Source organism: Carlito syrichta, unplaced genomic scaffold (genome assembly GCF_000164805.1).
Source record: "Carlito syrichta isolate Samal-C Ts95f unplaced genomic scaffold, Tarsius_syrichta-2.0.1 Scaffold307691, whole genome shotgun sequence".
NCBI classification, from domain to species: domain Eukaryota; kingdom Metazoa; phylum Chordata; class Mammalia; order Primates; family Tarsiidae; genus Carlito; species Carlito syrichta.
This window is the reverse complement of record NW_007251787.1, coordinates 379926-405213: the sequence shown is the minus strand read 5'-3', so window position 1 is coordinate 405213 and position 25288 is coordinate 379926. Positions and strand designations below refer to the sequence as shown.

General features: G+C 39.9%; 1 pseudogene; it reads left to right on the top strand.

Annotated features, from left to right (window-relative positions):
• Window positions 1-7772, top strand: part of LOC103266953 — a 41308-nt pseudogene extending 33536 nt beyond the window's left edge.
• The last annotated feature ends 17516 nt before the right edge of the window (window positions 7773-25288 follow it).

Below are 25288 nucleotides of genomic sequence, written 5' to 3'. Positions count from 1 at the left end.
GATTCTCTGTCGCCCAGACTGGAGTGCAGTGGCCGCTCCCGGCCACCGCAGCCTCGACCTGCTGGGCTCCGGCCATCCTTCCACCTCAGCCTTCCGAGTAGCTGGAACTACAGGCATGCACTACCACGCCCGGTTCATTTTGATTTATTGTAGAGATGAGGTCTCGCCAAGTTGCCCAGGCGGGTCTCGAACCCGCAGGCTCAGGCAATCCATTCGCCTCAGCCTCCCAAAGTGCGGGATTACAGGTTGAACCACTGAGCCTGGCTTAGCAATTTTCAACTACACACTACATCACCGAGTCCCGTCCCCATCAGAACACTCTTTGCCTTACCTTTCAGGACCCCACCAGCTCTGGCTTCTTTTCCCTACTGCTCTGACCTTTCGTTGTAAGTCTCCCTTGCTGCTTCTTCCTCTTTTGCCCAACCACTTGCTGTCTGAGCTCTGTGTGGCTCGAAAGCTTGCCCTCTTCTCACTTAGTGTGCCCCCTCCTGACAGTACCATCCTATCCCACAGTCATCTGTATTCTGGTGCTGTCCACATTATTGTCTGGAGTTCTGACCTTTCATCTAAGCTCCGGGCTCATATTAAATTAAACATCTCTATTTGCATTTCTCATGTGTACCTCAAACTCAATGCTTTCAGCACTCAACCCATACTCCCCTCTCCTACCCTGACCTACTCTCCTTTAGGTGCCTTCCTATCTCTGTAACGACACTATCGTTCACCTACTTCCCTGAGCCAGAAATCTGAGATAATTCTTGAATCCTTATCACTCTTGAATGGGTTTTTAGTGGGCATGTGTCATATTTTTGGCTTCTCAGCATCTTTAAAATAACTCACATGTAACAATTTCCACCTCTCCAACTCAGAAAGCAGAAGTCAAACACTGTTTCTCTTGTAGCCAAGTTGGACACAGGCAATCTAGGCTTACCCTGCCAGATGCTTCCCAATGAGTCTTTTTTTTCTGACCCCAGGGTCTTACTCTGTCACTCAGGCTGAACTATGGTGGCACAATCATGGCTTACCACAGCCTTGACTTTCTAGGCTCAGGTGATTCTTCTGCTCAAACTCTTGAGTAGCTGGGACTACAGGTGTGTACCACCACACCTGGCTAATTTTTAAATTTTTTTGTAGAGACAAGATCTCTCTGTTGCCCAGGCTGGTCTTGAACTCTTGGGATCAAGCAATCCTCCAGCCTTGGCCTCTTAAAGTGCTGGGATTACAGGTGTGAACCACTGCCCCCGGCCTCCAAGTGAGTTTTGATTTGGAAGTCATCAGTATGAGAACCTGAGTCTACATGGAGTATCCATCTTGTTGATGCAGCTGACTTCAGAAGTGTCTGAATTTTAGGTAATAGCAGCAGTTGCAAAGTAGAATTCCTGGCACGGAAGTGGCCTTAATATTGTCGATTTATCAATCACAGTGTCGTCAGGTTTTGACATCCTGTGTTTGGTGGCAGAAGCAGTTCAGAACAGTTTTGCTGCATAGTTTGGAGTGTGTTTATGTGGATGTGGAGAGGAAGCTTGGGAGACATGAGGGTGTGAGTTTGATTTTGTTCCTTCAGCCTTTCCAATAATCTCTGAGGGATTCATATTTAATGAAGTTCCTTTCTATTTAAACTAAACAGAGTAGATTCTGTTGTTTGCAGTAAGAATCTTGAGCAACTCAAGACTGTTTCTTCTTCTCTGGTAGAAAGTGTAGCTGTGTTGGGAGCTGTGGCAAGCAAGAACCCAGGATGGGTGGGCCTGGGGGAGACCAGGCCCTGCCCTCCAGGGTTTGTCCATTGATCTGGTTGTACTCCTAAAAAGGGGGTTTCATATATCAGGTATATAAATTACGTACAAATAATTTTAAAAGGCAGGGCAGAGTGATGGGAGGAGAATAGGCATTTCGGCAGAAAACAATTGGGTTAAATTTAGATTCTACCTCTTACTAGCAGGGGAACCCTGAGCAAGTGACTGAACCCCTCTGAATTCCAGTTCCCTCATTTACTGGGTGCAATTAATATATTTCCCACATGAATTTGTTGTGAGGTTACATGAGACAACCTGTGGAAAGAATCTAGTGCTTAGTAGCCAAATGATAATAGGTAGCTTTCTATGTCAGAGGCAGTCAAGGACTCGAGAGAATGACTCGAGTACTGACTATAGATGATCCATAAGTGTTTGCTATTTGCTTCCATTGGCCTAGGATTCTATTTTTTCGTATTCCCACCTATGAAACCTCTGATTCTTTCCAACAGAACCAGCTCAAGTGCCTACTTTCCTCGACTAGATCTTTCCCGAATTTACATAGCTGAAGTAATTAATTGTATTTCTGAAATAGTATTATATTTTATGGTAGGTCATATATGGATTAATGGTATAGAATATCTGAGAGGGAACCCCCAAAATCCCAGAATTATCTTTTGTAGCATGGGCTTCTTGTAGTACAGGCCTCTCCCTCTAGATAAGTGTTCTAGGAATCCATGGGCATCAATTTACCAGCTAGTGTTGTTGTGAGAAGCTGTGTTTGGCTTCAGGGAATTTTTTTTTTTTTTTTGAGATTCTTTCAACACGTTTGCCCATTTCATGATGGTGATTTACTAGCACACCGGCCTACACCGTGCTGACTGTTCAGAAGTTTTTGGTCAAACACAGCCTGACTCCCACGCCCTACTCTTCCTAGTCACTGGATCTCTATCCAAATGACTTTTTTTTTTGTTTCTGTGGATGAAAAAAGTCCTCAAATGGAAATGTTTTGTCAATGTATAAGAGGTGAAACAAGCTGGGCTCGGTAGCTTGCTGGAGTCTAGCTCCAGGAGAGAGTCAGGGCCTGAATGGGGAGAATCAGGAACGGCAAATAGGAACGACAGGAGTCAACTTCTTGGGTAGAGTTCAGGACTCTGCCAATTTTTATTCAATTCTTATATGCTTATATAGTTTTTTTACTGACCCCTGTACCCATAAAAATGCAACACATGTTACACATTAAATGTTTACATCATGTTTTTTCCTTTTGTTTATGGGGAAGTTGACCTTTACAAGTTTCTTTTTGTTCCTTCCTGCTACCGGTGGCGTTATTTATGTAACAAAACACCAGCTGCCAAGAATTTATCAGCCACAACCTGTGACCTCTAGGCTGACTGAATCTCTTCCCTTCGCTATTCTATTTCTTTTTCTTTACTAATCTATTTTCTTAATATACCTTTAGCAGCAATATATTGACTTGTTTTTTCTTTCATATAACTACCCTTATCTTACCCACTATGAATTCTTAATACTATTAATTTAAAAATTTAACTTTCTTAATTCTAATTGCCTTATCTATATTACTTGCTATTTTCTTATCACCTATTTTACATTTAATATTTCTAAACAAAACTTAAGTCTAAATCTACACTTATATATGAAATTAATCTTACTTCTAATCCTAAATGTATTTAATTTTAAACCTACACTAAGTGTGTACCATTTTAAGTTTACCTTAAAACTTAATTATTTCCTATTCCTACTATTACTTATATTTAACTAATACCTACATCTATAATAAACATTTATCTTTTAATTATAACTGTTATTTATTTAATTCTAATCCTTCCTTTAATTTTAACCCTCTTTCTAATTGTTTCTTAAATCAAAAGGCAGGTCTGTGACTTGTTTTCCCCAAAACACCTGTTTTGGGAGATACTCTGTCTCAGTTTCTCACTTCCTCATCAATCACAACTGTCAATGTTGTTACTTATAAAGGGTATGAGGAAGTACTTGTTTTTCCTTTTTTAGCTAAAAGTTGCAAAATTTCATGGGAAAGGGGGTAGTAAAACATTCCCTTGTCCCTTCAGGGGGGAAATTTTTGCTGTTGAGCCCTTTTTACGTTTGTATACATAGGTTTACTGCTAATTCCACATCCTTGCACATTCTAGCTAATTGTTTCATTTATCAAGGGAAGTGTTTTTCAAGCCTAAGCACGCATTCCTTTAAGGCCAAAAGGAGCCCTTCAATAGGATCCGTGGGGCTCTGCCTCCAGCATGGCCGCTTCCCACTGGGGCTCTGCTCCCCGTCGGCGTTTTCCCCATTTTGGGGTAACCTCCATTTTGCCTCTTTAGGGGTTGCGGCTTCCGGCAGTGGCTCAGCCTGTAATCCCATGCTTTGGGAGGCCGAGGTGAGTGGATTGCCTGAGCCTGCAGGTTCGAGACCTGCCTGGGAAACTTGGTGAGACCTCATCTCTACAATAAATTAAAAAAGAAAAAATCAACTGGGCATGGTAACGTGTGCCTGTAATTCCGGCTACTCGGAAGGCTGAGGCTGAAGGATCACTGGAGCCCAGCAGGCAAGGCTGCGGTGACTGGGAGCGGCCACTGCACTCCAGTCTGGGTGACAGATTGAGACTCCAACTCAAAAAAAAAAAAAGAGGTGAAACCAAAAAATGGCAGAAGCGTTAAAAGGCATCAAGATGTATGAGTTCAAAAACTGTTTTGAGCAGTGGAAAAAGCCTCTCAATAGGTGTATTGCATCAAACAGAGAACACTTTGAAGGTGACTGAAATGTAAACATGTAAGAATAAATAGACAATTTTTAAAATAAATAAACTCCAGGGTTTTTTTGGGTCCCCTCTCATAGACCCTTAGGATGGCAGAGTAGGAAGGTACTTTAGTGGGCATCAAATAGAGTTCCTTGTGTTTTAAATGTAATCTTTATTGCCACCAAATCAATATATTACCAGTGATTAAAATTCAGCTATTTCCATAAGGATGATAATAAAGAGTAGTCCCCTGTGTCATACCTCCCCACTCCCAAATCCTACTCACCAGAGGCAACGTTTTTATCCTTTTCTAATAGTGTGTTTCTAGTTTTTCAGTCTCGGTCACTCTTTTATCTGTGGATTTAATACAACAGAAGATGAAAATTTAGTTTCTTTCCTTTTTTTCTTTATTTTATTATAAAGATGGGGGGTACAAGTCAAGACTAGGTCATACGTAATGTATGTGCAGGTGAAGCTTGGGCCTCCAACGGGTCCTCCCTTCCTCTGGTTTAGGATCAGGTACCTTTGTGCTGTGACGTGCCCCCCTTTTCCCTGGCTGTGTTCCTCGACTGCTGTTCCTCTCTTGTGGTATTCTCTTGTGGTAATGTTCAGGTCCCAATTAAGAGTGAGAATGTGGCATTCAGTTCTTTATTTTTGTGTGATGCAAGAAAACTAAATTTTCTCTGCTTATTAACAAAAATGGGCAGAGAAAATTTAGTTTTGTTATGCCTTTCTTTTCTCACATTGCGGAGCCCTTCATATTACAAGTACATGTGAGCCCCTCTGCCCATTTTCCCGATACAGTCATTTCACAATTTCTGATTAAATCATTATTTGGTGTTTTACATTGCTGTAACTATGTAAATAAAACTCATCGTTAAGCCATATCGTATGTTTACATTTCCTTCCTCTTCCATCTTTAATTTTTTTCTGAAATCAATGACATTTCTTTAATAGTTTGTTCAATTTGTATGTGCATATCACTAATTATTTCAAAACTGCCAAAATACTAAAATTCCTCTCAAAATAAATTTAGATAATCTCTCAGTAATCACCTACCACTTGCAGCACACACATATGTAGCTGACATACTTTTTTCTTTGGAAATATTCTTTCTTGAGTTTTCTCTCCTTCTGCTTTAGACAAGTTACACTCCAACCCTGTAAAAGTCAAAGTTCAAGGGCTTCTCATAGCTGTCATCCTGGGGTGTTACGGACTGATTGTGTCCCCCTAAAACCTATATGCTGTAATCTTAACCCCTAATATGATTATATTAGGACGTGAGGCCTTTGGGAAGTGATTAGATCATGAGGATACAGCCCTCCTGAGTGGGATTACTGCCTTTATAAAAAGGAACCCAAGAGAGCACTCTCATCCTTTCTTTCATGTGTGGACACAGCGAAAAGTTGTCATCTTGCTAGGTGCAGTGGCCTATGCCTTTGGTCCCATCTACTTTGGAGGCTAAGGCAGGAGGAGTATTTGAGCCCAGGAGCTTGAATCCTCCAGCCTGAGCAACGTGGCACGACCCTGACTCTTAAGAAAAAAAAAAAAAAGGAAATCTACAGATCAGGAAGCAAGTAAGCCCTCTCCAGACACTGAATCTGCTGGTACCATGATCTTGGACTTCCTAGCCTCCAGAACCATGAGAAATAAGTGTGTATATAAATTGTTATTTATAAGCTACTCAGTCTGTGGTGTTTTTGTTATAAAAGCCAAAAGGGACCAAGACATGGAGATTCCCGAATAGATTTGTTTCATCCTTGCACTTACAGGTAATTAATCTTCAGCTGGGTATAGAATGCCAGGCTGAAAACCGTTTTTCTTTAAATGTTAAAAGTGTTCCACATTCTCCTAACCTTCACTGCTGCTGTCAAGAATTCTAGTGCCATTCTTATTCCTAATCTTTGAATGTGATCTGTTCTTTCTCAAAGAGCTTTAAGACGTTCTCTTTCAAGGACAAACATATGGACTTCGCAGCAACTTGGATGCATTTGGAGTCGATCATACTCAGTGATCTATCACAGAAACAGAGAACAGAGTACCCTATGTTCTCACTCATAAGTGGACCCTGAACAATTATAATACTATAAGAAAGGGATTGGCAGTAGTGGGAAACTGTCAGGAAAGGGGAGGTGGGATTGGCAGTTGAGGGAAACTGCTAGGGGAGGGAGGGACACACCCCATCAACAAGGGTAACTGCATAATCAAGGTTTGTACACCTAACCCTGAATTGTACCCCACATCTTTATAAAATAAAAAAAAAGATCTCTTTCTTTGGTGTTTCGTAATTTTAAAAGGAAGTGACTGGAAAAGAGGAAAGATTTTTAAATCAATGATCTAAGCTTCCATGTTAGGAAACTAAAAAAAGAAAAGCAAATTAAATCCAAAGTAAGCAGAAACAATTAAAATTAGAACAGAAATCAATGAAATTGGACACAAAAAATTAAGAGTGGCAGAAGCTGTTCCCCTTTCCTTCCAGTTCTCCATGAGCTATAGCTTACCTGCCTGGAAGTTGGCCTGGAAGATCTCAGGCATCAGGTCCCCACAGCAAAGGCAAGAATATTTTAAGAGTTTACAGATCAGACAGAAGCTGTTACTTTACAAATTAATTTAATTGTTCTTTTAGACTGTTTATCTATTTTTGGATCAAGTCCTCTGCCAGGGACTTTGAATGTGTTACCAAGGTTATGGCTATCCTTAGCTGCTATTTCTGGAAGAAGGAGGAGTGGTGACAGTCTGCAAATCAATACTCAAGAGCCTGAAGAGACACTGGATTTTGATTTCTGTGGCACCGATGTTATTAATAAAATTATTCTGCAGTCAGAGGGGCTCTGTGAAACATTTTCCAAACTGGATATGATGAATGAGGTCCTATAGATTGTCATGTCTCCTGACAAACTTATTTCAGGTTTTCTACTTTGGGAAATACAGGAGGCTCCCATCTTGAATATGCCACAGATTCTGATGTGATGGAAGCACTTCACTGTAATCAGACCCAGGTCAACAGATACAAGATTTCTTTACAACCCTTTATGAAGGCATTAGTCCTATCTTGTAAGTTGTCTGTCCAAACAGATCACCAAGGATTCCTCTCATTACAGCATATGATTAGACGTGACGATAGACACATATGTTTTGTGGAATATTACTGCTGCCATGATGGACATGTTCTGAAATCTGTCTTGAGTATGACAATTCACTGTGATACTTATGTGTACATTCATAATAGGTTAAGTTCTCATTTTGAGTACAGAACGCTCCATAATTTATGATTGGATTTTCTATAGAGAAGCAGCATGGGGAAGATAAGAGCAAGGTCCCTGCACCCTAATAGTTGCTACGTATTTTGTAAATAAATGTTTTCATTTAATCATAGATTATATAGTATTTGTCTTTCTTGTAGTTCTGCCTTTTGAACTTTTGGGAATCACTGTGAACCAAGATGTTCTATTAAGTAGAACATTTAAAGAGTCTAAAAGTTTAAAAGTTTGATGAAACTATATGTGAAATTTTTTTTAAATTACTTACTTGAAAAAGAAAAGGCATATGGGCATTGCTTACTAATTTGAATTCCAGAGACTAGATCTTAAAGCAGTGGTTCTCAGAGTGCTGTGACCAGATCAACAGCCTCAGAATTGCCTGGAAACTTGTCAGGAACTGGGGTAAGGCCTAGAATCTGTTTATTCACAAGCTTCCTCCAAGAAATCCTGATACATGTTGAAGTTGGGGAACCACTGTTTTAAATGATATTATTTTGTTAAAACAAACAAACAAACAAAAACATTGATTGCATTGAGGTGATTGCTCTTACATGTGATTTCTTTGCAAAGTTCTGACATGGTGATGTCACTAAATAAGTCTGAATAATTATATGATTTGTTTTTAAAGTATACCCTTAGAGGAAATCTATGAACAGTATATAAAACAGTCTTTAGAGTTACAGATTTTCTCCTTGTTCTCAAAGATGTTCAGTGCAGTAAGTTACTGCAGTATTTATTTGATAACTTCCAGTTGCCTATAAAAATTTCTTGACCAAATTAAGGTGTAAAAAAACAATTATTAAGTGATTTTGTTCATTCCTGCATAGTTGTCACTGAAATAATTTTTGTGGCATGTATATAACTTTTGTATTTAATAAAATATAATATTAAAATTAAAAAAGAAAAACAGTAGAGAAAAATCAGTGAAATCAATGCTGGTTCTTTGAAAAGATCAATAAAATTGATAAGCCTCTAGCCAGGCTAGCTAAAAAACAAAGTGAGAATGAGAGAAAAAGTACAAATTACTAATATCAGAAATAAAAGGGGATACCACTACAGATTCCATAAACATTAAAAGGGCAATAAAGGAGTGCTGCGAACAATTTTGTGCCCACAAATTTAATAACCAAGATGAAATTAACCAATTTCTCTAAAAATACAATCTGCCAAAACTCATTCAAGAAGTAATAGACAATATGAGCAGGTTTTTGTTTACTAAAGAAGTTGAATCAATAATAACCTTCCAGAACAGAAAGCATCAGGTTCATAAGTGTTCACTGATGAATTTTGCCAAACATTGAAGGAAGAAATTATACCAGTTCTCTATAATCTCTTTCAGAAGATAAAAGCAGGGGTAATACTTTCTAACTCATCCTATGAGATATATATTATGCTAATACTGAAACCAGACCAAGACATAGCAAGAAAAAAATGCTGCATGCTAATAGCACTCATTAATAAAAATGCAAAAAATACTCAACAAAATATTAGCAAATTAAATATAACAATGTATAAAAACAATTATGCAAAATTACCAAATGGGATTTATCCTACGTATGCAAGACTGGGTCAGCATTTGAAAATCAGCTAATATAACCCATCAAATCAGTAGAATAAAGAAGAATGATCATGTAATTATTATATCAATAGATGAAGAAAAAACATTTGACAAAATCCATCACCTATTCATGATATGTCTCAGTAAACTAGAAATGGGGGGAACTTCCTCAACTTTAGATAAAGAATGTCTACAAAATACCTAGAGCTAACATCATACTTAAAAGTGAGAAACTCAAAGCTTTTCAAATACGATTAGGAAAAAGGCAAGGATGTCCCTTCTCATCACTTTTTTTTTTAACATTGTACTTGATGTCCTGGTTAATGCAACAAGACAAGTAAAGGAAATATAAGATATGGAGATAGGAGAGAAATAAGACTATCTTTGCTCACAGTTAACATGACCATATATGTAGAAAATCTGATCTGAAAGAATCAACAAAAACTCTTAGAACTAAAAATTATTATGACAAGGTTATAAGATATAAATTAATATGCAAAATAAATGGCTTTTCTATATACCAGCCATAAACTTGAAGTTCAAAACACAATATCATTTCCATTGGTAATCCCCAAAATGAAATACTTGTGGATAAATTTAACAAAAATATACATGATGTTTATATGAGGAAAAACACAAAACTCTGATGAAAGAAATTAAAGAAGAACTAAATGGAGAAATATTTCATGTTATTGCGGATAGGAAGACTCAGTATTGTCAAGATGTCCCATTTTTCCAACTTTATCTATACATTCAATACAATCAAATCTCAGCAAGTTATTTTGTGGATATTCACATATTGATTCTGAATTATAAGGAAAAGCAAAAGACCCAGAATAACCAACACAGTATTGAAAAGAAAAAACACTGAAGACTGACATTACTCAACTTCAATACTTATTATAAAGCTACAGTAATCACGACAGTGTGATATTTGCAAAAGAATAGACAAGCAGATTAATGGGACAGAATAGAGAGCCCAGAAATAAACCCAGATACATATAGTCAAATGGTCTCTGACAAAGGAGCAAAGACATTGCAATGGAGATAAGATATTCCTTTCAACAAATGTTGCTGGATATGCACATACAAAAAAACCCACACAAAAAAAAAAACTAGACACAGATCTTCTACCCTTCTACCCTCCACACAAATTCATTTAAAATGGATCACAGACCTAAATGCAAAATGCAAAACTATAAAATTAGACGATAACATAATAGAGAGAACCTAGGCACCCTTGAGTATAGCAATGACTTTTTAGATACCACACCAAAGGTATGACCCATGAAAGAAATATGGATAAGCCTGACTTCATTAGAGTGAAAGATTTCTTCCCTAGCAAAAACACTGTCACGAAAATGATAGACAAGCCACAAATTGGGAAAAAATATTTGCAAAAGACATATCTGATGAAGTACTGGTATCCAAAATATACAAAGAACTCTTAAAATTCAGCAGCAATGACAACAACAACAACAAACAAAACTAAATTTCTCATGTAAAATGGACCAAATACCTTAAAATATGCATGGCAAATAAACATATGAAAAGATGTCATATGTCATCAGGAAAATGCAAATCAAAAGGCAAATGAGATACCACTACACATCTATCTGGCCCAAATCCAGAACAGCCAACACCGAATGCTGACAAGGATGTGGAGCAACAGGTGATTTCTTTCACTGCTGATGATGGCAATGCAGAATGCCACTTTGGAGGACAGTGTGTTAGTTTCTTACAAAACTGCCCCTACCCTTGTTATACAATACAGCAGCTGCACTCCTTGGAATTTATCCAAAGCAGTTGAAAATGTGTGTCCGCACAAAGACCTGCACCTAGATGTTTATAGAAGGTCTATTCCTAACTGCCAAAGCTTGGAAGTAACTAAAATGTTCCCCAGTAGTTGAATGAATAAACTATGGTAAATGCGGACAATGGAATATTATTTAGCACTAAAAAGAAATGAGCTATCAAACCATAAAAACCCATGGAGGAAACTTAAATGTATATTACTAAGTGAAAGAAGACAATCTGAAAAGGTTACATACTGTGTGATTTCAGCCTTGTGATCGACACTCTGGAAAAGATGAAACTATGGGGGCAGGACAAAGATCAGTGGCTGGGCAGAACTTGGGGGAGGGAGGGATGACTAGGAAGAGCACAGAGACTTTTAGGGCCGTAAGTCTACTCTGCATGATACTGTAGTGGTGGATATATGCCATTATGCATTTGTTCAAACCCACAGAATGTAAAACGCCAAGAGACAACCCCAATGTAAACTGTGGACTTTGCGTGATAACAGTGTGTTAATGTAAGTTTATCAGTTGTAATCAATGTTCCATTCTGGTGAGAGATGTTGATAATGGGGGAGGTGATGGACTCAGTGGCTTACGCCTGTAACCTCAGCACTTTGGGAAGCAGAGGCGAGAGGAGTGCCTGAGCCCAAGGATTCGAGACCAGCCCAGACAACTTGACCTGGTCTCTACAATAAATAAAAAAGTTAGCCGGGTGTGGTGGCATGCACCTGTAGTTGTGGCTATTTGGAAGGCTGAGGCAGAGGGATGCCTGAGTCCAGCAGTTCGAGGCTGCAGTACTCGTGAGCATGCTACTGCACTCCAGCCTGGGAGAAAAAAAAAAAAAGGATAATGGGGGAACCTGAGCATGTGTGAGGGAAGGGTATATATAGGAAGTCTCTGTACCTTCAATTCATTTTTTGGTGAATTTAAAATTGCTTTAAAAAATAAAACCTACTTTAAAAAATGGGAGAAAACCTCAAAATAATGTACCTTTGTGTGTATTGTTCCCCCATTCATCAAATTAGATATTGTTTCTTTGATAATTTTCTTTCTCTCCATTCACTGCTGCTTGAACACTTATTAGCTGGTTATTATTCATCATGGCATAAACCTCTGTGTGTCTTCTCTTTTCTCTCTTGTTTTTCCATCTCTTTGTTTTCCAGGTAAACTTTTAGAAAAATCTCTTTCAACTTCACCCTTTACTACTCTATTAACTTAAAATTTTTTTCTATCACATTTGGAAAACATACCTCTAAGATCTCTGCTGTTAATTTGCTCATTTTTGACATTTATTAGCACTATCTTTTTGTTTCACAGATGCAGTGACTTCTCTTACCTCTCTCATGACCCTATATATTTTTCCACCGTTTTCTTTGTCCCTGTTTCTTTTATATTCTCTTTCTATTTCCCCCCATCTTTTAAGTTAGAGACTTCTCTGGATGTAATTTAATTCTGTTTACTCATATTTAAGAAAGAAATGAGTATACATACACATATACACAAACTGATTTGAATTGTTTTTATATGGGCAGGGTTTATTTATAGTTTAGATTCATTATAGAGTTAACAGACAAGAAAGAGCCTGAGCCTTTCTATTGGGAAACCCAAAATATCAGTAACTGTGAGGTTTTCCCTACTTGGGCCAGTCACTATGGTGGGATGCCCCAGTCTTCTGCTTGTGCCATAAACTTGGCTGCCGGTAATTTAAGAGTCAGGTAGGAAAGGGCTTGGGGATCCCACGTTTCCAGTGTAGACTGTTCATAAACCTCCTTTTCCAACATGTTGCCACCTCTCCAACCTTCTGTGCCTTACGTTCCTGTGTTAAGTGTCTCTGATTAAATTTCTGAGGAAAACAAAGCTGGAGAATGAGTCCATGTCTGGATACCAGCGTGCAGGGGTTTTTTCCTATTCCTCACAGACACCTCCAGTAAACATGCTGCTTTATGGCTTTGTCGCTTCACTCACCTTTCACAGAACCTGAAGCCTTAGACACTAACCCTGTTGGTGTTGTGTGATAGGAACATAATTGATTCTTGTTGGGGTCTCCCTCAACAGGTGGCTTTCTCCCAGTTACCAAGTTAGTTACCCCACATCCATCCACTTTCTGTTTTCTAAACATGTACTATTTATTCATATACACTTTTGGCTCTTTGGTACTCTGTTTTTTTTTCTTTCTTTTTTCTTGAGTTGGAGTCTTACTCTGTTGCCCAGGCTGGAATGCAGTGGCACCTAGGCTCAAGTGAGCCTTCTGTCTCAGCCTCCTGAGTAGCTGGGACTATGGAGCAAGTGCCATCATGCCTGGTTAATGTTTTGATTTTCTGTAGAGACTTGGTCTCGTTATGTTGCCCAGGCTGGTCTCGAACTCCTGGACTCAGGAGTCCTCGAACTCCTGGACTCAAGTCCTTTGTCTTGGCCTCCTCCCAAAGTGCTGGAATTACAGGTGTGAATCACCATGCCTGGCCTGTACTCTTTAGTCTTGTGTGTTTCACTCATTCATGCATCCATTCATGCAAAACAACAAATATTTTTTGAGCACCTTCTGTGTGCCTGACACTGCGTCAGGTGAAGTGGATACAGTGAGCAGATAGAGAACCATGGCTACATGAGGCTTATGTTTTAGGAGCAGAAGTCAGATAACAAACAAGTAAAACATATGGTACGTCAGATGGTGGTCATTGCTGCGTGTGGGAAATTATAATGTGGGGAAGAGGCCGAGAACATGCTGGGCAGAGAAGCCTCACTGATAAGATGCTATTTGACCTGACGTCTGGCAAAGAAAGTGAGGGAGATCCTGCAACTCTTGGCTGATTACCTGAGCACGGCTGGGTGCTTCTCCTCTATTCCCACAGCATCTTGAGCATGCTTTAATTAGAACATTTAGCATCATGTGGTATTGTAATTATTAAATTTCATGTCTATTTCCATGACTTGGCAGAGCCACTCAACATCTGGAATTTTGTCTTATTAACTTTTGTACTCCCAGAATCTAATATATCTTATGAGGAGTTCAGCGCATAATTCTTGATTTGGTGAATAAGAGATAAGATGCTCAAGTAAATTGTAGGCTAGATTCAGGCCCTCAAGTTCTGAGTTTGGGATTAGAAGTTTGGGTTAGAAAGGAGGACTGTGTGTGTGCTTTTAGATGCCCTATGAGATCAATATGCCTATTAATCCCAGAAAAAGGTTATTCCTCAGGTCTCTTAGTGACAGAGTGTATTAATAAGTTATCTGCTGTCATTTTTACAGCTTCTTAGTCACTTCCTTCTTTGAATCAGTGTAACTATGTGCATGAGTCAGCCACAAGTTGCTACAAGAATTTTCTTCTGTGGCTGCGAGGGGAAAACAAAACCATCTCAAGCAATTTGAGCTCCAGTTATTGCTTCTACCGGCCTTTGGGCCTAGGAGATGGAGGTGGAGGCTTATCAGAGGCATTTGTGGAGCTTTTCAGATGCGTCAGTCTATGTAGCTTTAAAAGTCTCCAAGGTTATTTGAACAGGCTCCCCTGAGCTCCCCTGCTAGTTGAGTTCTGTGAAGAAGCAGTGGCAAGCACGTGTTTGCTGATTAACCCAGGGGTTAGAAGCTCAGTACCCTGGAGGGTTGGGCTAGAGAGGAGATACTGAAGGTTTCTCCATGAGAAAAGACCAAGAAAAGACCAGCTATGCTGTGCTTCCCTCCAAGGACTTGAACCTGAGCCAATGAGCATCAGTTCTGAAAGGATGGATTCACTTCAGTTTCACTCACTTTAGCCATGTTCCTGGGTATCTCTGAGCCAGTGTTTTTCTCTTAAGCTTCAGCCTATTTGTAGGACATACCTTCATGCCACCATTCTCTGGGTGGATCCCCCAAATTGCCTTCTAAGCAGTGACCCTGATTACGAGACCGGTGTCCCTACATAGCACTTGGGCATCTCCCAACAAAGAATGCCACTCCTTACACAGTGCAGGCCTTCATTTCTCAACCCCAGGCCCACTCAGAATTTTCTGATTTAGCCCCAGTAGGACGTGCTGGTGTGATTTCAAGATCGCACCATTTAAAAATCCTCCATTGCTTGATGCTTTCATCAGTTACCTCACATCCCAGAAAGCCTCTCCAGTACAGCCTGCCCCTCCATTCCCCTCCCCTGTACTCCTCTTAATCTATCCTTTGATAAAACATTAAAAAAAAAGAGATATCCTTGCCTTCTCATTTCAGTCCCAAATCCATGCCACCACCTCCCATTCCGATAAAACTGTCATTTGTCACAAAACCTCATTACTAGATATCTACTTCTGTCGTTTTTTATACTGATTCCTAACTCTGAATGATCACACTTTGCAAGGCTCTGCTCTCCATTCTCGATTTACTAGTATGGAATCACCTTATTCAAAGAGTAATCTCTTAATGTAGATTCTAGCATTTCTCCCATTTTGCAATTGAGGCTATGGACACTTGAGAAGGTAGAAATTGGCCGGGCTCGGTGGCTCAGCCTGTAATCCCACGCCTTTGGGAGGCTGAGGTGAGTGGATTGCCTGAGCCCGCGGGTTCGAGACCCACCTGGGCAGCGATACCTCATCTCTACAATAAATCAAAAAATCAGCCGGGCGTGGTAGCGCATGCCTGTAATTCCGGCTACTTGGAAGGCTGAGGTGGAAGGATCGCCGGAGCCCAGCAGGTTGAGGCTGCGGTGGCCGGGAGCGGCCACTGCACTCCAGTCTGGGCGACAGAGTGAGACTCCAACTCAAAAAAAAAGAAGGTAGAAATTGGGTCAGACACAGTGCTCACACCTGTAATCCCAGTTCTTTGGGAGGCCAAGGCAAGAAGATCACTTGAAGCCAGGAGTTCAAGACCAGCCTAGGCAATATAGCGAGATCTTGTTTCTGCAAAAATAAAATAAAAATAGCTGGATATGGTGACTCATGCCTGTAGTCCCAGCTACTCAGGAGGCTGAGGCAGAAGGATCACTTGAGCCCAGGAGTTTGAGGCTGCAGTGAGCTATGATTACACCTTTGTGCTCCAGACTGGATGACAGAGCAAGACCTTGTACCTAAAAAAATAAAAATTGAAAAAACAAAAGATTGTGATTGATGAGTTGTCACACAGCTAATAAATAGCAGAGCCAGGATTGGAGTCTGTGTCTATCTGGCAATACAGCTGTCAGCCTTAAGCAGCAAGTTCACACAGCTTGAAATCCTTAAGAGATTCAGAAATCCTGGTGTGACGAGGGTACACCTTTTCTTCATAGCAGATGCCACATGGGGGAAGTGCTGGTTGGGCTACCTTTGTTTCATAAGATGCGTCTCAAAGAGGAAGCAATCTAAGGTTTGACTTGCTCTTTTGTTCTTCACCAATTTTGCCTCTCTACCAGATCATTTTCATCAGCATGAGACAGTCTGTGATTTCTACCATGATAGAGAAGCAAGCAACAAACAGAAAACAACCTTCCCCATCTCATATCTTCCTCCAAGCTTCTATTGCATTTCTCTGGACCTTTACAGGCAAAAGGTTGATTTTACTTGCATTCTCCCTTTTTGTCCACCCACTCAAGTTAAACTTTCTTCTGCACCATTCTCCATCAAAACTGCTATTTTCAGTGTCACCTGTGACCCCACATTGCTCATTCTGTGACTCATATACAGTCCTCATCTTCTCTAGTGAATCAGAAACACACGGCACAGTTGATCTTTTGCTTTCCTTAAGAACCATTTTCCCACCAGGCGCGGTGACTCAAGCCTTAATTCCGGCACTTTGGGGGACCAAGGCAAGTGGATCGCCTGAATTCACAGGTTCGAGACCAGCCCGGGCAACTTGGAGAGACCTCATCTCCACAATAAATCAAAAATTAGCTGGGCGTGGTAGCGTGCCCCTGTAGTTCCGGCTACTTGGAAGACTGAGGCGGAAGGATTGCCTGAGCCCAGCAGGTCGACGCTGGGGTGGTTGTGAGTGTGCGTGCCACTGCACTCCAGCCTGGGTGATGGAGTGAGACTCCAACTCAAAAAAAAAGAAAAAGAAAAAGAAAAAAAAGTCCATCTTCTCTTAGTATCTAGAACACTATATTTCATGGTTTTCTTTATTTTTATTTTAAAGATGTGGGGTACAATTCAGGATTAGGTATACAAATGATCATTATACAGGTAAAGTTTGGGCCTCATTTTGGTCCCCTCTTCACCTGGTTTCAGATCAAGTACCCTTATTGATGAAGTGTGCTCCCCTCACCCCCATGGCAGTTTTCCACCACTGTCAATCTCTTTCTTATAGTATTATGATAGCTGTTTAGAGTATGCTCATGAATGAGAACATGTGGTATTCAGTTGTTTCTGTAATAGATCACTGAGTATTAGAAACTCTTAATTCATCCAAGTTTCTGTAAAATTCATAATTTTGCTCTTCTTTATGGCTGCATAATATTCCACCATGTATATACATCACTTTTTTTATCCAGTCCACTTTTGATGGGCAAAATCGTTGGTTCCATGTTTTTACTATTGTGAATAATGCTGCAATAAACATGTGTGTGCAGGTATCTTTCTAATAGAGTGATTTGGGTTCCCAGGTATGTTCCCAGAAGGGGAATTGCTGGGTCATATGGAAGGTAAATTTTTAGATCTTTTAGGAATTGCCACACTATTTTTCACAGAGGTTGTACTAGTTTACACTCCTGCCAACAGTGTTTAATTGCTTCCTTTTCCCTGTATCCACTCCAGCATCTGTTGTTTTTTGAGTTAGTGATGATGGCCATCCTGACTGGATTTAGGTGGTGTCTCAGTGTGGTTTTAATTTGCATTTCTTTGATAATTAGTGAAGCTGAACATTTTTTCATGTATCTGTTGGCTGCTCGTATGTCTTCTTTTGAGAAGTGTCTATTCATATATTTTGCCCACTTTTTAATAGGGCTGTTTTTTTTTTCTTTTTGGTATGTTTGAGTTCCTTGTAGATCCTAGATGTTAGGCCTTTGTCAGATACACAGTTGGCAAATATTTTTTCCCATTCTGTGGGCTGTCTTCCTGCTCTCTTGATGATTTCCTTTGTTTTGCAGAAGCTTTTAGTTTGATGAGGTCCCAGTTGTCTATCTGATCTCTTATGGCATGAGCATTTGGGGCTTTGATCAGAAATTGGTTGCCAGTTCTAATTTCCATAAGGGTATGTCCTGAGTTTTCGAAGATTCTTATGGTTTGAGGTTTTACATTTAGGTTTTTGATCTATGTAGAGTTGATTTTTGTGTGTGGTGATAGGTAGGGTTCCTGTTTTAATCTTCTGCATGTGGTCAGCCAGTTTTCTCAGCACCATTTACTGAATAGGTTCTCATCTCTCCAGTGGTTGTTGGTGGAGGCTTTGCCAAAGATAAGTTGGTTGAGAAACTGAGGTTTTGCTTCAGGAATCTGTATCCTGTTCCATTGGTCTTTATGCCTGTACTTGTACCAATACCAGGCTGTTTTGGTTGTTGTAGCCTTATGATAAAGTTTAAAGTCTGGACATGTGATACCTCCCACTTTATTTCTTTTTCTGAAGATTGTTTTGGCTATTCATGGAAGTTTAGGTTTCCATATGAATGTTTGTATTGTCATTTTCAAGTCTAAGAAAAATGATGTTGGTAATTTAATGGACACTGTGTTTAATCTGTAGATTGCCTTGGGTAGGATGGATATCTTAACAATGTTGGTTCTCCAATCCATGAGCATGGAATATTTTTCCATTTGTTTATGTCATCTTTGATTTCTTTCAGCAGTGTTTTGTAGTTTTTGTTGTAAAGGTCTTTCACTTCTCTGGTTAAGAAAATGCTGAGATATTTCTTTTTTGTTGTTGTTGCTATTGTGAGTGGGAGTGTGTTGGGAGTCAACATCTATAGCTACATGACTGAGGCCTTTAAAGGCCCATCTGGAAGATCGCCTCTGACATAGGATATCAGTTATACCTATAATATTGGTGTGTGATTAGTGACCAGTGTGCATACATGGCAGTAAAACTTATAAGTAAATCCCTATACACCTGATGGAAAGTTGCACAGCAGAATTATTTTATATGATCTTGTCCCTTCTAAGTTGTACTTCTTTCTAGATATTTTAAAACTTCTATTTCCTGGTAGACTGGTTAGTCGGCTCTTGTTCTCGAAAGCAGTTTCCCCTAGGGCTAAGATTAGAAACTAAATAGTTTTATCGCCCTGCCTCTAGCCAGGCAGAACGTTTTCTTTTGTTTCGTTAATTACCAAAACTCTGTTTGCTTCAGCCCATGGCCACCGTCATGGCGGCCATGCATTTCCTTGTTCAAGAGTGCGACAGCTACTATTTGATTTTTAGAGTAGACTTGCTAGGATAAAATATATACATATACACTCATAGTTGCATTTTATAGTATATTTGAGTAAATTTATGCTTGCTGTTTTGTTTTCTTTTGCTACATTATTCAAATATAATAGTTACTATACGATTTATAAAAGAATTAATGATGAGGTATTAGCTTAATAAGATATAGCATAGTATTAAAGTCCAATCACTAGATCATATAAAAGTTAAAGTTTAGACATAGGAAATTCACTTAAGTCATGGTTAGGTTTTATAGTTTAAGAGTAAGTTTTAATTGTTATAGAATTACAGGACACTATGTTGAATCATAATAGGTTAATGGAGTAAATAAAAATTAAGTCATTTAAGTAAACTTATAGATTATAGTATAGTATTAAGTTGATAATATCAATCATTAAAAAATATTAGGAGTCGGTGAACTTGGATTGAACCTAGAGTTAACTTAGAAAGTTTTTGTATTAATCAGGGTTTAGAACAAAGAGTATAATATGAATGATTTATTGAACACTATGGAAGACATTTTGAACAATTGAAATTGTGCACCTGTGACCTTGATGTGAGTTTTGTGAAGCACGTCAGGCATCATGGAGTTCGAATTGTTTGCTTGGAACTTGTTAATCTTGTGATGGTCTTGTGATGCATGGTTTGTAAAGCACGGAACTTGTACGCCCCCAGCAAGTAATTATCACACTGCTGGAAGGTATAGAAAATGGTATATAAGTTGGAAAAGGCTTGAATAAAATTGGCTTCAGTCCTAATCAGACTGTTCCCAGAAGAACTGCCTCTGAGTGGTCTCTTCTCACCGTCCAGATTATCCGGAGCGGGTCCTAACCCACCCTCGGTCAGAGCGGGTCTCCAACAGGAGTGTACTTTTTATTTGGTTCTCTGCCTGTGTATTGTTGGTGTATATGAATATGACTGTCTTTTGCACATTGATTTTGTACCCTGAGACTTTGCCAAAGTCCTTTATCAGTGCAAGAAGGTTTCTGAAAGATTCTCTTGGGTTTTCCAGGTTTAGAATCATATTGACAGTAAAGAGGGATAACTTGACTGCCTCTTTTCTTATTTGTGTACCACTGATTTCATTCTCCTGTCTGATTGCTCTAGCTAGGACTTTCAACACTATGTTGAACAGGAAGGGTGAAAGTGGGCAGCCTTGTCTTGTTCCAGTTTTCAGTGGAAATTGTTTCTATTTCTGTCTGTTTAGCAGTATATTGACTGTGGGTCTATCGTAGATGGTTCTTAGTATTTGAGGTACGTTCCCTCTATGCCTAGTGTTCAAGGGTTTTTATTAGGAAGGGATGATGGATTTTATCAAAAGCTTTTTCGGTGTCTAATGACATAATCATGTGATCCCTATTTTTACATTTGTTGATGTATTTAATTACATGGTCTTGCAGATGCTGCACTAACCCTGCATCCCAGGGATGAAGCCTACTTGGTTATGGTGGATGATTTTTGAGATGTGTTGTTGGGTCCAATTTGCTAGAATCTTGTTGAGTACTTTTGCATCTATGTTCACCAGGGGTGTTGACCTGTAGTTCTCTTTCTTTGTTGGATCTTTACCCAGTTTGGGTATCAGTGTGATGTTATCTTCATAAAATTATCTGGGTAGTGTTCCATCTTTCTCGATTGCTTGGAATACTTTCAATAGGATTGGTATCATCTCCTCTTTGTATGCTTTGTAGAATGTCTTTGGAAAGCTGTTTTGTACAGAACTTTTGTGTGTGTGTGTGTGTGTGTGTGTGTGTGTGTGTTGTACAGAACTTTTGTGTATGTGTGGGAGATTCCAGGACTCGCCTCAACTTCTTATGACAGAGTTGATTTCTGGGTTGTTATTGGTCTATTTAATGTCTCAATTTCTTCTTGTTTCAACCTACCAGGTTGTATGATGTCAGAAGTCCTGCATTTCATTAGGGTTTTCAAGTTTGTTTCCATACAGGTGTGCACAGTAATCTCTGATACTGTTTGTATTTCTTTGGAGTCTGTTGTGATTTGATCTTTTTATTTCTGATTGTGTTTATTTGGGCTTTTTCTTGGTCAGTCTGGCTAGGGGTTCATCAATCTTGTTTATCCTTTCAAAGAACCAACTTTTTGTTTCCTTAATTTTTTTTCTATGTCCATATTTTGGTTCTCAAACTCTGAGATTCTTTCTTCTACTTGTTTAATTTTGCTTTCCATGCTTGCCAGTTTGTTATTTATTTCATGCACTGTATTTTTTTATTGCCATTTTCTCAGTTATTAACTCCTTCATTCTTTCCTCTTGTCACTCCTCATTTCTATTCATTCTCTCTTCTAATATCTTGATATCTGTGTTGGTGGTTTGAGACCACTCATTCTGGGGATTCTTCACCATTTGAGTTCTGAAGTCTGTATTCTCAGGTGCTGCCTACCCAGAAGTCTAGAGGGTATCTGTGTTCTTCCTTTGATTCTTCTTCGTTTGTGATTGTTACCTCCCCTGTTTGCCAACCCCCTTTAATTCTGTTGCTCAGTGATAGGGAGGATAGCTGTCACTTCTGTTTGTTCAATTCCCTATTCTTCCTTATGTGGATCCTCAGGATTGTTCAATTTTGAAGCTAGACTGGGGGAGGGAGCTGTGCTGTCTTTTTGCAGTTTTGAGATTTGATTGAGGTGTAATTGGGAGAGATGTGGTTTACAAGCTATCTGCAGACCACAGTATACACTGACTGGTGTGTGGGGCCCCTAGAATCCACTTCCCACCACCTTGCAATCTGTCCATGTGGTGGGGGTGTATGTATGCCCCCTGAAACCAAAATGAAATAAGAAAAACAAAAAGAACAGAGAAAAGAAGAAAGGAGATGAAAGGGAGATGAAGAGAAAGAGGAGAGGAAGGATGAAAGGCATACAGATGAACAGATACACAGTTTGAGATAACAAGAAAGCAAAAACAAACAAAAATAAAAAATGCACTCTCCCTCAAATATACCCATACACACAAAAAAGAGGGAGAAACAAGGGCAAGTCAAATCAGAAGCTATGTGTGGAGAAAAAAGAAAAAGAGAAAAAAGAAAAAAGAAAGAAAGAAAAAAGAAACCTCTCTCTTTGTGGCCATTTCTGGAACTTCAGGTTCCTTTCTCCCCACTTTTTTTTGAGTTGGAGTCTCACTCTGTCACCCAGGCACAATCAAGGCCACCCCAGCATTGACCTGCTGGGCTCCGGAGAGGTCTCGCCAACTTGCCTGGGCTGGTCTTGAACGCGCCGGTTCAGGCAATCCACTCGCCTGGATCTCCCAAAGTGCTGGGATTACAGGCTGAGCCACCGGGCCTGCCCTACCCGCTTTTTGTTTAATCCCACGTGTCCCCCATGCCACCATTTTTGGTGGAGGTAGGGAGTGGGCTCTGGTCTCTAGCTCCTCCCCTCTGTTCTCAGCCTGCAGACGGATCAGGCTGCTCTCCACGTGGGTCAGGCGCCCCACGGACTTCTGTGGGAAGAAGGGAGATACCAGGACTCGCCCCAACTCAGCTGCTTCTAGGTCTCCCACTCTGACTACACGTGTCCGTGCTTGATACAGTGTGGGGATTGGCCTTCTGTCTCTGGAATGGTGCACTCAGAGTATCCTCTCTGGGCAAATGATGATGACCCCAGAGCGGAAAGGAGATTGTTGGATGTAGGCTGCCCAGAATCACGGGAACTAGAGAAGGTCCCTGCTGGACAGAGAAAATATGATGGCAAGACTTTAAAGGTTATCAGACTCTCAGTGAATGCCTTCTAGCTCTGGGAAGACCTTGTTCTCTCAATTGTGTGTATGCTGCTTCCTCTTTCAGCCCCTTGGTGATTGTCTCTGCAACTGGTCATGAAATTGAGGAATCTGCAAGACCCAGCTTCCATCTATCTCATGGTTCACTTTTTTTTATATTTCCTGGATTCTACCCACCTCGCCAGCCACTTCCTTTCAGTCTCCATAGTTGGTCAGCCTTCATCCTTGGAGTGGCCGGGGGCTTACCTTGGGTTTCCTGACTCTGCCTTCCCTCATCAGTGAAGTCATTCATCTTCATGGCTTCCACTACTACTACCTGTGTGCCAATGACTCCCAGACCTGTAACTCTAGACTAGCACTTGATATATGTACTAGAATCTTCAACAGGCATCTCCAATGTAACCCTCCAAATCCAAACTCCTCATCTTTATCTCCATCTACTCGGCCCTCTTGCCTCTCATCACCAACCACACTGATTTTTCTGGCTTCCTTGAATGTTCCAGGCCACCCTTGTCTTGGGTCTTTGCTCTTCTTTCTGCTCTCTCTTCTTACCTCTTTGGTCCTCTGCTTAAAGTTTGTTTTGTTTTGTTTTTTTAAAATTATTATAAAGATATGGGGTACTATTCAGGGTTAGGCATATAAACACTGATCATACAGGTACCCTTGTTGATGAGGTATGCCCTCCCTCCCCGAGCAGTTCCTTCAACTGCCAATCCCACTCCCCCTCCCCTGATAGTTTCCCACTAATGCCAGTTGCTTTCTTATAGCATTATGATTGTTCAGGCTCCGTTTATGAGTGAGAACATATGGAACTCTGTTCTTTGTTTCTGTGATACATCACTGAGAATGATTGACTCCAAATCCATCCAAGTTGCTGCAAAGTTCATATATTTGTCCCTCTTTATGGCTGCATAATATTTCATTGTGTATATGTGCCACATTTTTTTAATCCAGTCCAGCTTTGGTGGGCAACACGGTTGGTTCCATGTTTTTGCTATTGTCAATAGAGCTGCAACAAACACATGTGCAGGTATCTTTTTTTGTAGAATAATTTGAGTTCCTCTGGGTATATTCCCAATAGGGGAATTGCTGGGTCATATGGAAGGTCAATTTCTAGTTCTTTCAGAAATCGCCACACTGTCTTCCACAGAGGTTGTACTAGTTTGTATTCCCACCAGTAGTGTAGAAGCGTTCCTTATCCGCCACATCCTTGCCACCATCTGTTGTTTGTTTTATTAATGATGACCATTCTTATAGGGGTTAGGTGTATCTCAGTGTGGTTTTGATTTGCATTTCTCTGATGATGAGTGAGGTTGAGCACTTTTTCATGTGTCTGTTGGCTGCCCATATAGCTTCTTTTGAGAAGTGTCTATTCATGTCTTTTGCCCACTTTTTAAAGGGGCTGTTTGTTTTTTTTTCTTTTGGTGTGTTTGAGTTCCTTGTAGATCCTAGATGTTAAGCCTTTATCAGATATACAGTTGGCAAATATTTTTTACAATTCTGTGGGCTGTCTCCCTGCTCTCTTGATGGTTTATTTTGCTTTGCAGAAGCTTGTTAGTTTGATGAGGTCCTACTTGTCTTTCTTATTTCTTAAGGTATTGGCCTTTAGATTTCTGAATAGGAATTGGTTCCCAGTTCCAATTTCCATAAGGGTGTCTCCTGCGTTTTCTAAGATTCATATAGTTTGAGGTTTTACGTTTAGGTCTTTGATCCAGATGGATATAAGTGTCGTGTAATGTGATAGGTAAAGATCCAGAATCTAAAGGACCATAGATCCATATTTTTTCCCAACAATCGAGAGGACCAGAATATTGCGTCCCTCTGGAATGAGTGATTCCTAATATGCACATAATAAACAACTCTCAAAAATATGGGGACAACGAAGTAAGCGTCTTGTAGGCCTTACCAAGATGCGCTGAACATTCTTGGAATTGAGGACTTGTGTAACCCAGGTTCGTTATTCTTCCTTATCAAGAGCCCATGTAGCTTCCTGTATATGAGGACTCCCATTCCCCAGATACTTACTTGGAAATCCTGATTCTTGTTTAGCCCTTATCAAGAGGTCCAGTAGATTTTTGGCATTGAGGACTCATGAAAACCAGATTCCCTATCCTTTCTTAGGTAGAGGCTGTGTAGTTTCCGGTATATGATGACTCCCATTACCGACATTCCTGCTT